Source organism: Fulmarus glacialis, unplaced genomic scaffold (genome assembly GCF_000690835.1).
Source record: "Fulmarus glacialis isolate BGI_N327 unplaced genomic scaffold, ASM69083v1 scaffold10073, whole genome shotgun sequence".
Taxonomy (NCBI): domain Eukaryota; kingdom Metazoa; phylum Chordata; class Aves; order Procellariiformes; family Procellariidae; genus Fulmarus; species Fulmarus glacialis.
In genome coordinates this window covers 1,416-9,511 of record NW_009201011.1, presented here as the reverse complement: position 1 = coordinate 9,511, position 8,096 = coordinate 1,416, and the positions used below count along the sequence as shown (strand labels likewise).

The following is an 8,096-nucleotide window of genomic DNA, read 5'->3' as shown; positions in this document are numbered from 1 at the left end:
CTTTTTAAAAGCACTGCTGTAACAACCTGCAGGAAGTCTAACAGCTTTTAGTATTTATTTGTATTAGAGATGCATTATATTGAAAACCAACACATCTATGGACTTGCAGCAATTGCCACTTTTCATCACCTCTTTGATAAGCCTCCACCACCAGTGAAGGCTCCTGTTTTCGTCACTTACATCATGAAGATAATGCAAGATCAAAGCCCTTTGCATGCCTCATTAAATCACACACATGCCCTCACTATGGAGGGACCACCACCAATAAAAACTAGAATCTGTTCTTTTGTCCTCTAACTACTCTACACCTTTAAAAAAAAGTCAACTTTCTGTTTTCCCGAGGCCTAATTCAAGAGGATGGGGAGATGTTGCCACCAAGGCAATATTGCCTGCAGAGTTAGATACTGCCTTGGTGTGTAGTCAAACACATCTAGATGTCCGCACTCTTGTTTCTTACTCAAGTTTTTGTACTATCCCAACTGATAGTTTTTGTGTTTAAGAACACAGGTATAAGGAACTATAAGCATAGTGCTTCAGGTTTTTTTTCGCTGAATAGTTGAGGTTATCCTGGCACTCCTGCAGGAGCTTGGGTGTGAAATTGGAGTTCTTGAGGTGTTTGGCAGGAGCTCAACTATGCTTTTATCATCTGGGTTTTCTTTCAAGGGAGTGATTAAGAAATTATGTTCTTGTTAACAAGATCTGTGCAAGCAATGGCTATTATGCCCAACATTTCCTGTGTTTAAGCTGAAGTGATTGTTCCATCTTGATATGAAGAGTTGAGGTATTTTCTTGAGAATTAGTGATTTGGGCCAAATCTTAACTTTAAAAAGTATTACAAGAAGAACATTCATCCCTTTGCACAGTACCAGGTCATTTCTGTCTGAAAATGCTAACTGGTCTTTAAAATATATGTATCCATGTGGAACTTTTACTATAAAATTAGAACATAAGGTTAATACTGCCTGTGCTCCTCTTCCCCCACCTCCCAGAGTGTCAGTGGAGGAAAAAAGCCGCCTTCATTGCAACAAGAAATTCTGCTTAATAAACTACAGCATTCACTTTTCATTGCTTCTGTACCTCTGCAGGCAAGATAAAGCATCTTTTACTTTAAAATCCATATTTAAAGGACAGATACCCATGTCCCTTTCTGTGGCTGAAAGTCTGTAATCTCATGCTCTACCGTACGTGAATGCAAAAATTCTGCAGCGTTCTCCAAGGCCGATAAAACCATTTCACCCTTTAAAGAAAGTCTGATGATTCTGGGAAAAAGATAACATCTTGTCGAGTTCACAAATTAAACATAGCATGCAAGAGTAAAGAAAGCAGTTCTATTTAAATGCAGAGTTGGGAGAAATAGAGACGAGTTCATTTTCTTTCCTACCACTGTGAGGTCCTCTAGCAGAGGTGCACACCGTGGGCAGGCTTCCTCTCTATCCGCTTCAGCGACCACTGACAAAACGTCCTTGGGTGAGTTCTCACTTCTTTTGAATCAATGTTCCCCCGGCATAGTGGGGGAATCCACAGGTGTGGGTGAAAGGAGGAATCCACAGGAGATGGGCAAGACCAGAAATCAGGATACGAGTACTAGCTCAGTGCAGCCAACTCTGTACCGATGCACTTCCTAGGCTGGGGCTTGAAATCGTGCTCTGTTTAGAAATACAGGATTGGGAAGATACCAGAGATGATGCTTTAACTTTTAAAGGATCTGCTGTTTTAGCTGGTAGTAACTATACCCCAATATTAAACCATGAAATGGTGAAACTGAGTATGGTCTCATCTGTAGCAGCTAGCAAATAAAATCAAGAGAGAAAATGCTCAGTGCCTGGGATTCACTCCTAATAAACCCCGCACGTGGAAAATAAATAAATCAATCTTATTTTCTGAATATCACCAACACCTCTGACAACTATAAGGGCACACCTGCACTGCCTGCCAGAACTACTTTATTACTGTCCTACTAGCAAACACAGCATTAGGCAGCTGTAAGAGCAATCACACTTTTTGCCATTACAACCACAGGAAATTGCTAAAGCTTAGTTGACCAGATCATATTTTTGCAGCCGAAACCAGGAGAGGTGAGTACACAGCTGCGAGCAAGGGGCAAGTAGGTTAGTCCTCACAGAGAAGGCACTTCAGTCACACCCATCTCTGTTGATGTCATCTTGCTTTTGCTAGCTGCTATCATGCAAAGGCAGGACTTAAAAACACATTTGCTTTCCTGAGCAAGGATGGGTGCAAAAGCTTCTCAAAAATCCACTCATACTTAGCAAGGCATCAATGTTTAAAGTACAGAATTAGCCTGACTGCTGACACTTCAGGTCCAGGGAAAAATTTAGACTGAGTTTTAGTCCCATTTTGTTCCACAGTCCCCTCCCTCTTCACAGCCGCCTGGATCAAGAGCTCTTGGTTTGATAAAGCAGCGTGTTCAACCCCTGAGTGCCACAACTGCTTCTCTCTCCTCTTGGGTAGGCACAGGATTTTCTGGCTCCGCTGCACGGCGGGGTAAGGCTAACCTGAAAACCTCTGCGGTACCCCTTTCCGGGTGCCCCGCCTTTCCTACCCAACCTATGCTCAGACTGGAAAACAAGAGTTAGTTGTCAAACAGCAACCAAGGCTCTGCCTGGTAGAAGAGGGGTTTAAAGAGTCAGTGTTAAAGCACCACGGCCAGCCACAGGCAGGAACCCACGCCAGCGAGGTATGCAGGCACAGTAAGAGGGCGTCTCTGTGGCGCAATCGGTTAGCGCGTTCGGCTGTTAACTGAAAGGTTGGTGGTTCGAGCCCACCCAGGGACGGGTTCCCCTCTCCCTGCTCATGGCAGGGGGGGGGGGACAAGAAGAACTTTAAGGTCCCTTCCAGCCCAAATAATTCTATAAATTTAGGAGGGTATCCAGGAGTCCCCTGAGCGAAGGCAGGAAAAAAAGCAAACTGACAACATTACTGCCAATTTTGTGGTGAAGTCAGGATGCAGCTTAAGGGGAAGAGACACCACACAAAGAATGTGAAAAATCTGGTGAGAGGGACTGTATGAGAAAGTAAGGGGCACTCCAGAGGAGCAGCCCGAGCGCCAGCAGTGAATGGGTGCAGGGTTCTTTCCAGGCACAAAAACAACAACTCCAAAGTGGCTGAAAGCCCAGACCTTTTGTTTTCTTAACAGAGTTTTTTGTCATCATCTGGAATTATTTAATCTGCACTTCAAAAGTCTTCCAGGAGACAGCCAACCTAGAGCTGCTGTTCAAAACTTCAGCAAATGCAGTTTTCTTCTGACATTCCCCAGACTGTTTTCAGCTGCACCTTGCAACCCTTGCTTCCCCTACAGAAATGTATATTCCTAGCAAATTTCTTGTGGCTTGCTAATGAGGTGTAAAGATGTTCACAACCAGTTGCCAATGTCTAGTATCTTGTACTTCTAAATTTCCTGCTTTTTTTGTAAATATTTCTCATTATTATGATTGACACCAAAGCTCATGAGGGAGTTAAAGGGTTAATGGAGTTGAAAGAAGTAGAACAGAACTGACTATAAGCAGTTACTAAATGCAATTACTAATGGCTGAGAACTTGAGCTGCAGGAAAAAGATACAGAAGTTTGCAGAAAAAAATGAATGAACAGTTGTAAGGCTTAGTCTGTGTATGTTGCACACTTTATTTATGTCAGGGTTTTTAAATATCCGATTGTTTGGTAATAACTAAATTCTTTAGCTTTACAGCAGACCTGCAGACTAACCTGTTGCAGCGGAAGAGAGTTGCATGCGTGGGATGTCCTGCCCTGGCCACGAACCACTCCAGGGAAACCCCAAAGCACACGATGCTGTATGAGCATCAGATGCCAAGGCAAGTATTTGCCCTGTTGATGCAGTCTAGTAGTTGAGTTTAAGCAGTAATCCTGATAAGATAGGAGCTCTCTCCTGGCTCTGTGATTAGCTTAATTACAAACAGAAGTCACCTGTTCTCCTTTTGTGTGTATAGGACTATTAATACTAACGATGTGCTCATGCCATCTGCCGATGAGCTATTTCCAATTTTACAAAGCAAAGCAGACAATATTTGCAGGTGTTTGGAAACATATTTATTTGGCCATCAAATCCACAAGACCAAAACATTGCCAAACAGTATTTGCATTTGCAGGTACTCCTGCAAGACAACTATCAGACTGAACTATCTGTCTGAACTACTATCAGACACATTTGCATTTGCAGGTACTCCTGCAAGACAATGTCTTCTGAACTACTATCAGACACGAAGAACTCAAGAGTCTGATGGAAATCAAGGCAGGTATTCACCTATTGCTTCAGTTTTGCCTCTTAGCCTGGGTCTTTGCCTCTGACTTGCAAATATTCTTGGATTCAGAATCGTAAGCTCGTCAAGGGACGCCCAGCAGAGTTGAGTCATAAAATCCAGGGTTAGTTTCAAGTGCCATATTGCAATGAAGCTTCAAGAATGAGTTTACTGTCAGCATTTCTACTTAGTCTGAATATTGTAAAGCCAAACAAAACATATTGTTTTCCTTTGATAAAACTTGACATGCTTTGCTTGCAGTGTGATTCAATCTCTGTCTGAAGAGATTGTTACTACTATATATTCAACCCAGTATTAATTGGGACATAAAATGGTTACCAGATCAAAGCCTATTTGAATAAAATTCCTTTGGAAGGAAAAGCCTGAAAAGATATTCGGCCATTTCACATTAGATGTTGCACAACCAAACCATGGGGTGAAATGAGAGACAGATTTTTCCTTGCTGGCTTCAACAATTCTATCAAGATTTACTAGATTAGAACAACTTAGGCATCTGCAGCTTACAGCTGATAGACCTGTATGTTACATCCTTCCTCCCTTCTCACCTGTCAAATCTACGCAGGATTTGTATTTTCTGGCAACTTGTTGTTTTTATGTGGTTTGGCATTGGTAATTAGATCAACCTGAAAGCTTGTCATTTATGTGTATGGTAGATTACCCAGTGTTAGGACCCTACTAATTTTATCTCTTCAGGAAAAAAGAGTAAATTTGAGTAAATTATATACTCAATATTTGAAACTGCCTTGCTGAAGAAATACTACTGGCTTCTTCACAGAAGGTGGAAAAGTAATATGGTGAGCCATTCTCAAAGGAGATCAGGTTAAAGATTAGGTTCCTGTAAAGCATTAGAACTGTTCCTAAACTTTAAATAGGATAAATTTGGAATCTGGGGTCATTCAAGGTTCAATGGAATGAAGCTGGATGAATGCAAAACTCTTCAGCACAAGACGCAGGAGCTTCTGGGACTGAGGAGGCATTCGACCAGGATCATCAAGGCTCTCCCCACAAACTTTGCCATGTTTTAATCTTCTCTACCACCCCTCCTCCTCCTCTTCACCACCATTAGGCATCTTTAGCAGACCACTGTGGAGCATTGTCCCCTCTTTAGGGCAGCAGCCGCTGATCAGATTTGAGCATACTTTCCCCTGAAGCCTTGCTCTTGCTATAGGGACTCTGTTAAACAGCAGGGTTGCTTTCCTTCAGACTTTTTAAAACACTTCTTGGACACGGCCATAATAAAAATAGCGCGGGGCAGCCCCGCTGCTTGCTGCCGACGCTGGGCAGTGCTCCCAGAACAGGCCTGCACCTTAATCCTGCCTGTCCTGCGGCTGCGCGCCGGGGCTACGGTTCAGCTCACTGGGGACAAATGCAACGTGAAACCATTCTGTATCTTTAGATAACAGTATGATGAATGCTTGTCCAGACAGCTTTCCTAGAGCATTCTTGTTTTCTGAATCCTTTCCCTGCAGTTCAGGTTTGCATTCCCCTCTCCCCTCTCTTCAGCCCTGCTGCCAGTCCCTTTTTCCCTCACCTGACTTTCCCAAATGCAGAAGATGAGTCACTGCTTCTTCCTTATAGTCCATGAAGGGTCTTTTCAAACCCCTTGAAAAAAACACCTTGTTTGAGGCTCTTGCCCCACTCACCTTTCCTGCAGACAGACTAAACCCCACAGTTTCTCTTGCTGCCCTTGGAGCTCCCATTGCTCTGTCAGAGTTCAGTCCAAGTTCACTGCTTCTAGAGACGGGCATCGTAGAGACCGTCAGCAGGGAGGGTCCGCAGCCACCCCATGACAAAAAAGGACGTAAAAGCCCTACATGGATTTCCCCAAATCACCTCACCTTTTCATCAGTGGAAAAATCAAGCCCCGCAGAAGCTGCAAGGATTTCACATTGGCAGTTGTAGCTATCCTCAAAGGAGCTAAGCCAAACCACTGACTTTTATATGCATACACACATACACATACACACATAAAAATAAAAAAATAATATATATAAAGGTGCTGAAAAGCTCAGGATCTCATTTAAACCTCACCTAACAACGCCACATGTGCCATCATGCAAGGGTTGGTCTTTGGGCCCCCAGTGACTCAGAGCAACGCTATCGACACGTTCCCCACTGGGGCTTTCTGCACCAGCGGCAGTTCTCCCACCCGTGCCTCATGCAGACACCGGCACAGCCCAACTCTGCCTGAGAGAACAACTTATGGTTTTTAACATGATATAGTATCACTCTCCAGAGTTGCCTGAGGGAAAAATGCATTCCACTCACCTAATTGTGTTAGTCTAATGTTTCTCCCTCTTCTGGAATTAAGCGATTTTTTAAACTATTTTTAAGCTATTTTTTGACTGTATTAAGGTTTCAATGTTGCAAGGTTTAAGAGAAGAAGGGCCAGGATAAAAGCTATTTTAAGGTGAATTTGAATGACATGTTTTAGCAAAAGTTTTAGTAATTTTGAAGGCCCCCAAATGTTTTTTCAAAGATTAACCAACGATGAGTTCTTGTGATTATCCATTTAGGAGTGGGGTGGGGTGGAGGGGGTGTCATTTGTTTTTTAACTCCTCCAAATATTTCATTGACATTTGAAGGAATGGTCAAAAAACAACACAGAAAAATGCCAACTTAGTCAGAAGAGACAATGATAAATAGACTTGTAAGAGCTGAAAGAAACCCCATTTGAGGATTTTATTGTCAGAGAGAGGACTTAGATTTACAATATCAGACAACTAAAACTAAATCAGGCCATTACAAATGAAATCATAGGGCTGAAATAACTATTCCAGCCCCAGACTACCAGTCAGCGTCACCAATGCCTAGGTTATTTCCAACGCACTTCAGAAAGACTCCACGTCCTTGCCAGTAAGCTGTCCCCGCCGCCCTTGTGGACAGGAAGCTTTTCTCCTGCCCGAGGAGCAAAAGCGACGGCGCAGGAGTCCCCGCTCCTTCTCAGGGGAAGAGATACACTACAGGAAGACTTAACCTTGAAGAACAGGTACCTGGTAAGCAGCCAATTGCCAAAAGTGTTAAATAAGCAGAAGACACCCCAAATGACCAAACCATATTCAGCACCAGATGTTCTGATGCAGTCTGATAGGGCAACTGGCCAACTTATACCAACCTGCCACGGCACACCCCACAGAGTGAGGTCATAGAAAAACATCCATATTTTCCTGTCTCTGAAACATCTCCAAAAGGCGTAGGTATCTCATAGACACCAAGCCCACAAGACGCTAACTGCCCTGTGTGCTGCTGTCCCCGACTCCCTGCCTTTCTTACCAAGCTGGTCCTGTCCTCCTTATGAAGCTGAAGCAGCTCATGGATTGTGTAGGCTGAATTTGAGGCAAACTGAAAGAAACCACACTTCCTTCAGGAAAAGTCAAATTTATCAACTGCTAGTCATTTCTGAAGTCCTTGGTTGTATTTAAATAGATTATATAGCATCTCAGTCAGCTTTCTGTACTAGGGACAATATGAAACTTCACTCTCCCAGCAGCAGTACCATCAATCTTGAGCATTTTAGGAAGACACAGAGCTTCCTGTAACTCAAACACTGCACACTCAGGATACGGCAGTAGGTGAGTTAAGGGGTCAGAACCCTCCTGTCCTCCACTTTGAGGATGATTTTCACTGCAAGGGCTGTACTAACAAGCAGCCATTGAATCTCAGCAGTGATTGCAGACAACCCCTGTGTGAGACAAAGACATTTTGTGCTCTTTGTATCTTCTCACTGGTTGGGTGAAGGCCCGCCCCACACATCCAGTTATGTGAGTAAAGACATGAACAAGGGTTGAAGCAGGAGTCCCTGT

General features: G+C 43.4%; 1 non-coding gene across 1 annotated transcript; it reads left to right on the top strand.

Annotated features, from left to right (window-relative positions):
• Window positions 1-2,718: 2,718 nt before the first annotated feature.
• Window positions 2,719-2,792, top strand: TRNAN-GUU. Its single transcript has one exon. It is a non-coding gene; the product is annotated as a tRNA-Asn (tRNA).
• The last annotated feature ends 5,304 nt before the right edge of the window (window positions 2,793-8,096 follow it).